We start from the raw sequence: 8,649 nt of genomic DNA, 5'->3' as shown, positions 1-8,649 counted from the left end.
GGGAGCTCAGTCTCGGGCCCATCTAGAGGAGCTCCCCCCTCCAGGCCAGCCTCCCCCTCCCCCCGCCCCCACCATCCCCCTTGCACGCCCCCCCTCCCCCACCCTCCCTGCCCCCCTCACGGCGAGGGCCGAGGTCGCTGTGGCACTTCGGGCCGCTGGATTCAATTAACTAATTCCGACAAGACAGATGTGCTCTTCCCCGTCGCCTGCGCGGGCGGAGGGGCAGCTCCCCGCGAGCGGGGCGGGGGTGGTGACGTCACGGTGGCAGCTGACGTCATGGGCACCGGCTTCGGAGTCCCTCAGCGACCCGGTCCACCCCGCCCGCTGCAGAACGCGAGCTGTGTGTGCGTGTGTGTGTGAGTGTGTGCATTTGTGTGTGCGCGCGCGCGCGCCTGTGTCTCTCCACGCGCAGTCCCCCGTGGGGACTCCCGGGGCCTCGAAGGGTCCCCAGTTTGGCCCAGTTAGGCGGACTCCCGCTAAGGCCAGACGCCCCTCTCCTCTCCGCTCTGCTCCGCTCTCTGAATCTGCTGCCCCCGCCCCGCCCCGGGTCTTTCCTCCGCGCGCAGCGGGTGCACAGGTGCGCGGCGCTCCCCACACACGCACTCGCGCTGGGCACACAGGTGCGCGCCCGCGGGAGCCCGAGGCCAGATGTGCACACGCAGGGACCAGGGGCCGAGCGGGCTCCCAGGCGCACACGCAGGGCACACGCAGGGCACAGCCTGCACCCCTGCAGGTCGCACCCCAGAACCCCTGGCCTGGGCCCCTCCGCAGGCTCCTGGGTCTCCAGGAGGGTTGGGGAAGGGGCAGCAGAGGGGGGAGGGGAGGCTTTGTCAAGGACAGCAGCAAGGAAAAGGGAAAAAAAATGAAGTGGAAGAAATAAAATCAAAAGGCTTTTAAGGCTGCTCTCCCCAAGTAGTTGATGTCTTGGCCGCGATCGCGGGCAATGAAATATTGTGCTCTCTGATTGCTTAATGCACGGAAGCCCCGCAGCCCCCTCCCCCTGCCCAGAGGCAGTTCCCTCCCCTCCCCCTTCCCTGTCCTGCCCGCAGACCTGCCGCCTGCCTCCCAGAAGGGCCCAGACCTGCAACGGGGCACCGTGGATGCCCACTTCCAGCCTGGCACCGCCCCAGGAGGGCTCCAGGAACCACAGCTGCCAGGCCCGGCCCAGCGAGGGCGAGGGGGAGAGTCTAGCCCTGAGCGGGGACCCCTGCCCGGGCCTGGCAGCTGTGGGGCCCTCCCCGGCTCCAGGGGCAACTTTGAACCGAGCACCCTCAGCGGGGAGGGGAGGGTACGAGGATGCAATTGTGGCTGAGAGCCCAGCAGCCCCAGGAGGCGGGGGTTCTTGGAGGCTGTTGGGGGGAGGGAAGAGGTGGGGGTGTTTGTGGGTGGGCTGGAGCTAGGGGGTGTCTTGGCTTCATTCTCAGCCTTTCGTTAAAAACAGAGCTCGGGGATGGTCAGAAGCCCTGGCTCGCAGCCTCTGCTCCCGTCCAGCTCCGCGGCTTCCTGGCTCCGTGGCCTGGGCCGGCTGCGAGCCTGCGCGCCTGAGTTCCACCCCGGGAAGGACGGAGCAAATAACAGAACTGGCCTCACAGGGTTATTGGAGGATTAAAAGAGAAAATATATGCAAAGTGCTCAGCGCAGGGTCGGCGCAGGGGGGCATAAGTGAGGCTGATTATCTCGGTTCTTACTGACGCCGCCCCCTTCCCCAGGACCTGGAGCTGGAGCAGTGTGAGAGGGGGTCCTCCCCAACGTCCCTTCCCCTCCTCCTCTCCCGCCCATGCATCTGCACGTCCCCCCCCCCCCCGCAACTGTGCACTCTGCGCCTTTCTGTCAGAGCCACCAAATTGGCCAAATCTCCGTAATGCTAAAAAATTGGCCCATTAGCTGGCAGGGAACATTGACAGGAGGGAAGAGTGTTCTGTATTGTCCCCACGAATGTATGGGGTGGGGGCAAATGGAGGGGGCCCCTGGGCCCCCCGGGGGAGCCAGCAATTCCCTGGGGAGTGGACAGCCACAGGCTAGTGCTTTTGTGACTGTGTGTGTGTGTGTGTGTGTGTGTAGGGAGCTGGGGGACCCTGTAAGCCAGATGTGCTGCTGGGGCTTTCGTATCATCACCCCATTAAATCCACGACAGCCCAGGGAGTTGGGGCCACTGTCATTCTCATGGTACAGGTGAGAAAAGGAGGCTGAGACAAGAAGGCCTCCTGCAAGACTGCTCAGCAGCGTCAAGGAAGGACAGGTTCCCTGGGCTGAAATCCACTGACCTCCGCGGAGTTCCCTTCCCAGGTATTCCAGTGACCCCCAAGGCCCCCAGGAGACTCTCTGTCCTCTGTCCCTCCTCCTGGCCCTAGCTGCCCCACATGGGTTTCTCACTGCTGGGGAAGCCGGCAGGGAGCTGTCTCATTGGCACCAGCCATGCCCAGACTTCTCTGTGGAGAGAAACCGGTGGGGTGTGGCAGGGGTTGTTATGTGCCTGGAGGAGGCGGAGGTGCTCAGGCTGTCTGGCCCCCCCAGCCTTCCTCCTGGGGATGCCAGCTGGGTGCCCGGTCACTGGACCAGGCTCATCTCTGCCCCACTTGCACACGATCCCACAGAGCCACGAGGGCTGGTTTTTGGGTGAGGAAACAGACAGAAAGAGGCTGTGACCTGTTCAGAGCTAGGAAATGGCGCTGGGGCTTAATCCAGAGCCTGAGGTTTCGTTCTTTTGCTCCAGCAATGGGGAGCAACCCCAGGGGGTGTTGCATCTTACCTCAATCATGAAAATGTTTCCATTCATCCTTTCACTCCACAAGCACGAAATACCCCCTCCGGCCACCTCTGTGCATGGGAGGCCCGCAGCCAACACGACCCTTCCCTGCTCCCTGCCCCAGGCTGCTATGGACCCTCACCCCACCGCTGCAGACCCCGGTGTGCGCCGTCAGCTCCACTGGCAACCCTCGCCGCTCCGCTCCTGGACCTACTTCCATACGGATGCCAGCTGCCGAGCCCCCAGACGGTCACCACGCCTGCCCTCGACAGGCAACCTCTTGAGGTCCAGGCCCCGACCTCGCCTCTGCAGCCCTCCAGTGCCCACCCCCACTCACAGCAGCTCTCAGGCAGGGCGCGGGTCCTTGGCTGGTCCCTGAGGATCCAGCTACCCTCTGGGTCCCCTGTGACCAAGACATTAAGTCAGCGCCCAGGGCTGAAGAGAGCAAGGCTGGCGGCCTGGGGAGGGGCCTTCTCCTCGGCCACAGTCTGGTCCCGTCTCCCAAGACATCACCAAGGGGCCCCTGAGCTGTAGGATGCTGTCCCCCAGGTCACTAACTCCCACTCCGGCTTGACTGTCCACCCTCAGCTTGGCCACCATCCACCAGAGGTGAACGAAACCCCACAGCCTACACGGTCCAGAAAACGAGGGCACGTGAGGGCGGCGGGTGTAGGGACTGGCGATGGAAGAGAACCCAGCTCCTCCGTCACGTGACTCCTCTTGGTTGTCCTCCGCCCTCCGGTGCCAGTGCTGGTGCCGGCAAAGTTCAGCCAGAGGGTAGCCCTGGGCTCGGGCCTCAGGACTGGGCCGGGAGGAGGGGGTGGGGCGCCAGGTGGTTATGACCGGGCTCTAGCATCAGGCAGGTTAGGTTCAAGCTCACCCCTGCTGCTTCTCGGCTCTGGGATTCTGCAAGCTCCACCACTGCCACGCTCGGTTTCCCCTCTGCCAAGTGGGAGGGTAATGCTGCACCCCTCCTGGACACCCAGGACGCAGCGCCTGGCACGGCACGAGGCGCGACGGCAGCGATGGTGGCGGTGGCGATGATCTGACGAGGGTGATGCTGGTGAAATGATGATGGAGACCGTGACGGTGGTGATGGTCATCGCTGGAGCCACGATGGCGGATGAGATGCCGGTGGATGGACTTGGCGAAAATGAAGATGACGACAGAGAAGGCGGCGGTGATGACAATCTTGGTGACGAGGATGATTTGGGGGGAAAGTGTGATGGTGAAGACAGCACATTCGAAGGAAACAGCGGTGGTGACGGAGGCGGCAGATGGTGCTGGTGGTGCTGGTGGGGGCAGAGCTGCAGGTGATGGGAAGCATGGGGCGAGGCTCCTCCAAGACCAAAGGAAGGAACAGAGTTTGAGGCAGAGAAAAAGCAGGTCCGGAGCAGAGCGGTACTGCCTGGTGTCGCCCAATGAGACCGGCGGCTGGCAGCCCACGCCAGTGCCTACGCTGACTCTGACTGGTCATTAGTCCAGACTCGGGCTGACCATGGCCTGTTGGCCCCACCCAGGAAGCATCCTCAGGTCCCGATGGACAGGCCAGGCCTGGGTTCTCTTGCCCCAAGGTGTCCATGGGGTCCAGGTGACCACGGGGTCCAGAGTGGCCTGGCACTGGCCTTGGGCAGGGATCCCAACGCTGTGACCCTCCCCTTGGGCGGAGGTTCGAGCTGGAGACTCTGGCCAGCGCTGTAGGAGGGGACGGTTAGGGGGGCTGGAGTGGACAGTCGGTGCAGCGTTCTGGGGTCAGACCTGTGCAATCCCAGTTCCGCTGCTGACAAGACAGGAGTTTTGTCTGTTTCTTAATCTCTCCGAGTCTGGCTTGGTCATGGCCCATCATGACGGTGTCTAGGCGGTAGCCGTTACTTTTGCTTGTCCTGTAAGCTGGGAGTTCAGCGAGACACCTGGCACCCGAGAGGCCCTTGGCGAGGTCGCTGGCTGACTTCATTCCTGTTGGCTCAGAAGGGCTACACAGATCCTGGCCAGCTAGCCCTTGGGGTGCTCATAGCTGGGGCAGGGACTTCCTGTCCCTCCTGGTTGGGGGGTGGAATCTGGGCTCAGATGCTCCACCTCCCTGTGCCAGGCTGCCAGCCCGCCACTGCCCCCACCTCCCAGCCTCCCCCTGAGCCCTCTCCACAGGCTGGCGAGGGCTCTGACGTGTGAAATAAAAAGGGATTTTAATTACCTCTCAGCAAAACAGCAATTAGAGAGAATCACAGCACAACAGCGGCCCCCTTCTCCACTTCCCCCCACCCCCCACTTGTCAGGTCTGCCTGCTCCCCCTTTTCTCAAGCCCCCACCCCGCTCTGAGGCTGAATGTGATAGGAAGTCCTCCAGGTCTGGGGCAGAGGAGCCAAAGGACAGAGGTGGTCTGTGCTGCCGATGGGGCAGGTGGTCTGAAGGGCTGTCCCCCGAAAAGACAAGGGCTGAGTGTCCAGATGGGGCACCCCTGCGTGTCCACACCTCCGAGACAGCCTGTACCCATTTCTAGGGGCTCCCGGTGCATGCTGGCCCCCGTGGGAGCATGTGGAGAGCACGTGTGGGTGCCCACGTGTGCCGGGAGAGGTCAGCCCCTGGGTCCGCACAACCTCGGGATGAGGCCCCCCCCCCGAAAGTGCGCATCTTCTAACAGGCTTTTCAAATAATTGCCTGTGACCCTGAGCTGCAGCTCTGTGGACTGGCCGCCCGCCTGGCCCCCGCTGGCTGCCAGCGGTCACTTCTCAGTCCATCAGCACAGCCTGCGGGGGTCACGCTGTGTTGGGGAGGGGGCCAGGGAGGGTGGGGCGGGGCGTCCCCACAGGTGGCCCGGGGCTGGGGCGGTGGTGGTGGGTGGCTGATTGAAGCGGTAATTGCAGGCAGCGGGGCTTAGCTAATGCATGTTATGATTAAGCCCCATTACCGAGGGAGGCAACTCAAGCGTGGGGGTGGGGGCGGGGGTGTGCAGGGCGACTGTGGGGAGGGGGCCCACGCTGGGGCGGATGGACAGCGTTTCTCCTGGGGCAGGGGAGTGGCTGCTGCCACCTCCGTGGTCCCCTCCCCCGCGGTGCTGCAGTGGACAGGAGCCTGCCCAGCTGAATGGGAGGAGCCAGAGCTTAGAAGTGGGAGAGGCGCCCCCCACACATATATGCCCACCCCCAGGGCAGAGGTCTGAAAGTCCCCATTCGGTTTGCTTGGGTGAGCAGCAATTTCCTGGTCATCAATCTTGGGGTTCCTGTGGCTGTGTCGGGGGCCCTGGTAACCATAAGCTTCGGCCAGGGAGTTCTGTCATTGGGTTGTGGAAGTCGAATGGAATGGCTGCCACTGGATCGCTGACATGAGGGACCTCAGTGTCACCCCATCTCATTGGGGGCCCTAGGTGCCCCTCTGGCACCCCTCATCCCCCCTGGCTGTGGGTAGGCCATGCCAGGGCCCCCTGGTCTCCTGCAAATGGACCCTGGAGTCTGACCTACTTGTCCCTGGAAACAGGTCTCAGCACCCTTTACTTTGCAGAGGCCCAGAGAGGTCACACAACTTGCCCGAGAGCACACAGGAGGGCCGCGTCAGACCTCGGGTACCCTAGTATCCTAGAGGTGAGACTCTGTGAAGGTCACTTAACCTCTGGGATCCTGGCTGCTGCCTCAATAATTGGCACAGAGCTGATGAGATGACATCAACTGGCCCTAAAGCCCAGCACCTGCCCAGAGTCCTCAGAGGTGCCTTTGTCCTCGGCCTCTGAGGTAGGCAGGCCCTCAGCTGCCCCCGACACTGCCGGTGTACACACATACCTCTCCGCATGACCCTGCCAAGCACAAGATGAGGGGCTCTCGTGAAGAGATTTTGCGGATATAATTAAGATTCGGAATCAGTTGGCATTAGGTTGAGGCGACTATCAGTCCTACTTACCTGGATCCCTTAAAAACAGTTTCTCGGGCTGGCTGATGAGAGGCAGCAGACTCCAAGCCTTCAGGGACCCAGCGGTGGAGGGAGATGGGCCACGGTTGGCCGAGGGGGGGCCGGGCCACGAGGCGAGGGCCACGGGCTACTTCCAGGACTGAGAGCAGCTCCTGGGCGATTTCCAGCAGCGACTGGACCCTATAGCTGGGGGAACTGCACCCTGCCGGCCAGAGCCCGGGCCTCAGTGGACCTTGGCTTCAGAGACGGAACGTCCTCAGCAGAAACCCCGGCCCTGCTGACGCCGGGACATCTGACCTGCAGGAACTGGGACATCACATTTGTGTTGCTTTAAGTTGCTAGTTCATGGCAAGTTGCTGCACAGCCATAGGAAATGAGCAACCGTCTCTGGGATTCTGAGGACCGCTCTGGGGCGTCCTGTCAGGAGGGGAGCCTGGTGCTGGGCTGGGGCACCCGGAGATGACTGGTGTGCGCGGGTGGCTGTGGGGCCAGAGGACCCGCCAAGGGCTGTAGGGAGGAGGGGAGGGCAGACACTGGGGCAGCCAGACCCCTTGCTGGAGCGGGGTTGGGGGGCTGGGGACCTGACATCCTGCTGCCTATCCTCAATTCTGACTTTTTAGGGGGCCCAGGGGAGCCCCTCACCAGCCCACCCTGGCTCCTGGCCCAGGGCAGGCGGCAGGCAGAGGGCAGGGTCCCAGGTGGTGCACAGACCCTTCAGGAGCGCTCGGATTCCAGCTCGCTGGTCCTCACCCCACAGACCCATTGCAAGGAGCCCCTGACAGTGCCCCCCTGCCGGTCGGTCTAGAGGGAAGTCCCACCCAGGGCGCCTGAGTCCCTCTGTCCCCTCCCCTCTGCAGCCGAGCTCTCCTACAAGGAACAATTAGTGGCCTCTGCTTTAATTAGCTAACGATCCCCTTCAGCTCCAATCACTTGAAATGATGATGGAGCGCTGGGGGAGGGGCCTCGGCCAGTGACCTGTGGGGGAAGGAAGAGGCCCCGCTGGCCCCTGGCTTCTGGCTCGCCTCTCTCCCGCCCCCTACTCCTTGCAGTCCCAGGCAAAGGGCCCTGCTGACCCTGACAGGAAGGGGTGCCCAGGCTCTGGGGTTCATTTTCCCATGTCCCCTCAGGACCCCCATGTCCTTATTTGCATCTTGCAGCAGGAGCCCCGCCGCCTGGCCTGGACTGTCCATCACACGGGGAGCTCTGGGACCTGCTTGTCAGAACTAGAGGCTCCCAGGCCTCAGGCTCTCAGCCCCTCAGCTCCGGGCCCCTCCCCACCCCTTTGCCTCTGTCAATCTGGCCTCCGCCTCCGATCCCCTCGTGAGGAAGGATGGGTGATAGGGAAATCTGGGGCCCCAAAAGGAGCTGAGGACCAGAGTATAAGAAAATACCGAGTCACAAATGCCATCAGGTGGGGAAGTGCCGGCCACAGACAGAAACTGGCAGGCGGCTTCAGACAGGGAGGTCCGGGGAGACTTGGACATGGGGCGCCTGCAGGGAGGCCAAGGCTGGGGAGCAGAGCCTGAGAGTCCTCCTGAGGCACCAATCTGCCTCGCCTAGTGCTGTGTCCCCACCTGTCCCTCTGCTGAGCTGCCCTGTCCTCTCCCAGCACAAGGGCCTGTCCCTGAGGCCCTGATGTGCTGACAAGATTCAAGTCTCAGCTTGCAGCCTGGGAGCCGGTGACTGGGGTGATTTTCCTTCCTTCTCTGGGCCTCGGTTTCCTCCTGTGTAAACTGGAGCCAAAGCCCCCTTATGGGGATCCGTGAAACAGGCGTGGCACAGAGAGGGCACTTGGGGGTACCCCACAGATGTCATTATCGGGTTGGATCCACAACTGGGGGCCTGTGGGGCCTGTCCCGCTTAGCCCAGGCCAGGCTCCAGGCTCCAGGCTGGGCATGGAGTGGCCGTATCTCTCTCTGCCACGCCCCTCCCCTAGTGGGGTCCCTTGGGTGGGGACTCCCTTGGTGTGGGATTATAAGCACATACTGGAAGTTTGAGAAAGACCT

The sequence above is a fragment of the Talpa occidentalis genome, unplaced genomic scaffold (assembly GCF_014898055.3).
Source record: "Talpa occidentalis isolate TD23 unplaced genomic scaffold, MPIMG_talOcc4v2.1 talOcc4.3, whole genome shotgun sequence".
NCBI lineage: Eukaryota > Metazoa > Chordata > Mammalia > Eulipotyphla > Talpidae > Talpa > Talpa occidentalis.
The sequence above is the reverse complement of the archived record's forward strand: the minus strand, read 5'-3'. Positions refer to the sequence as shown.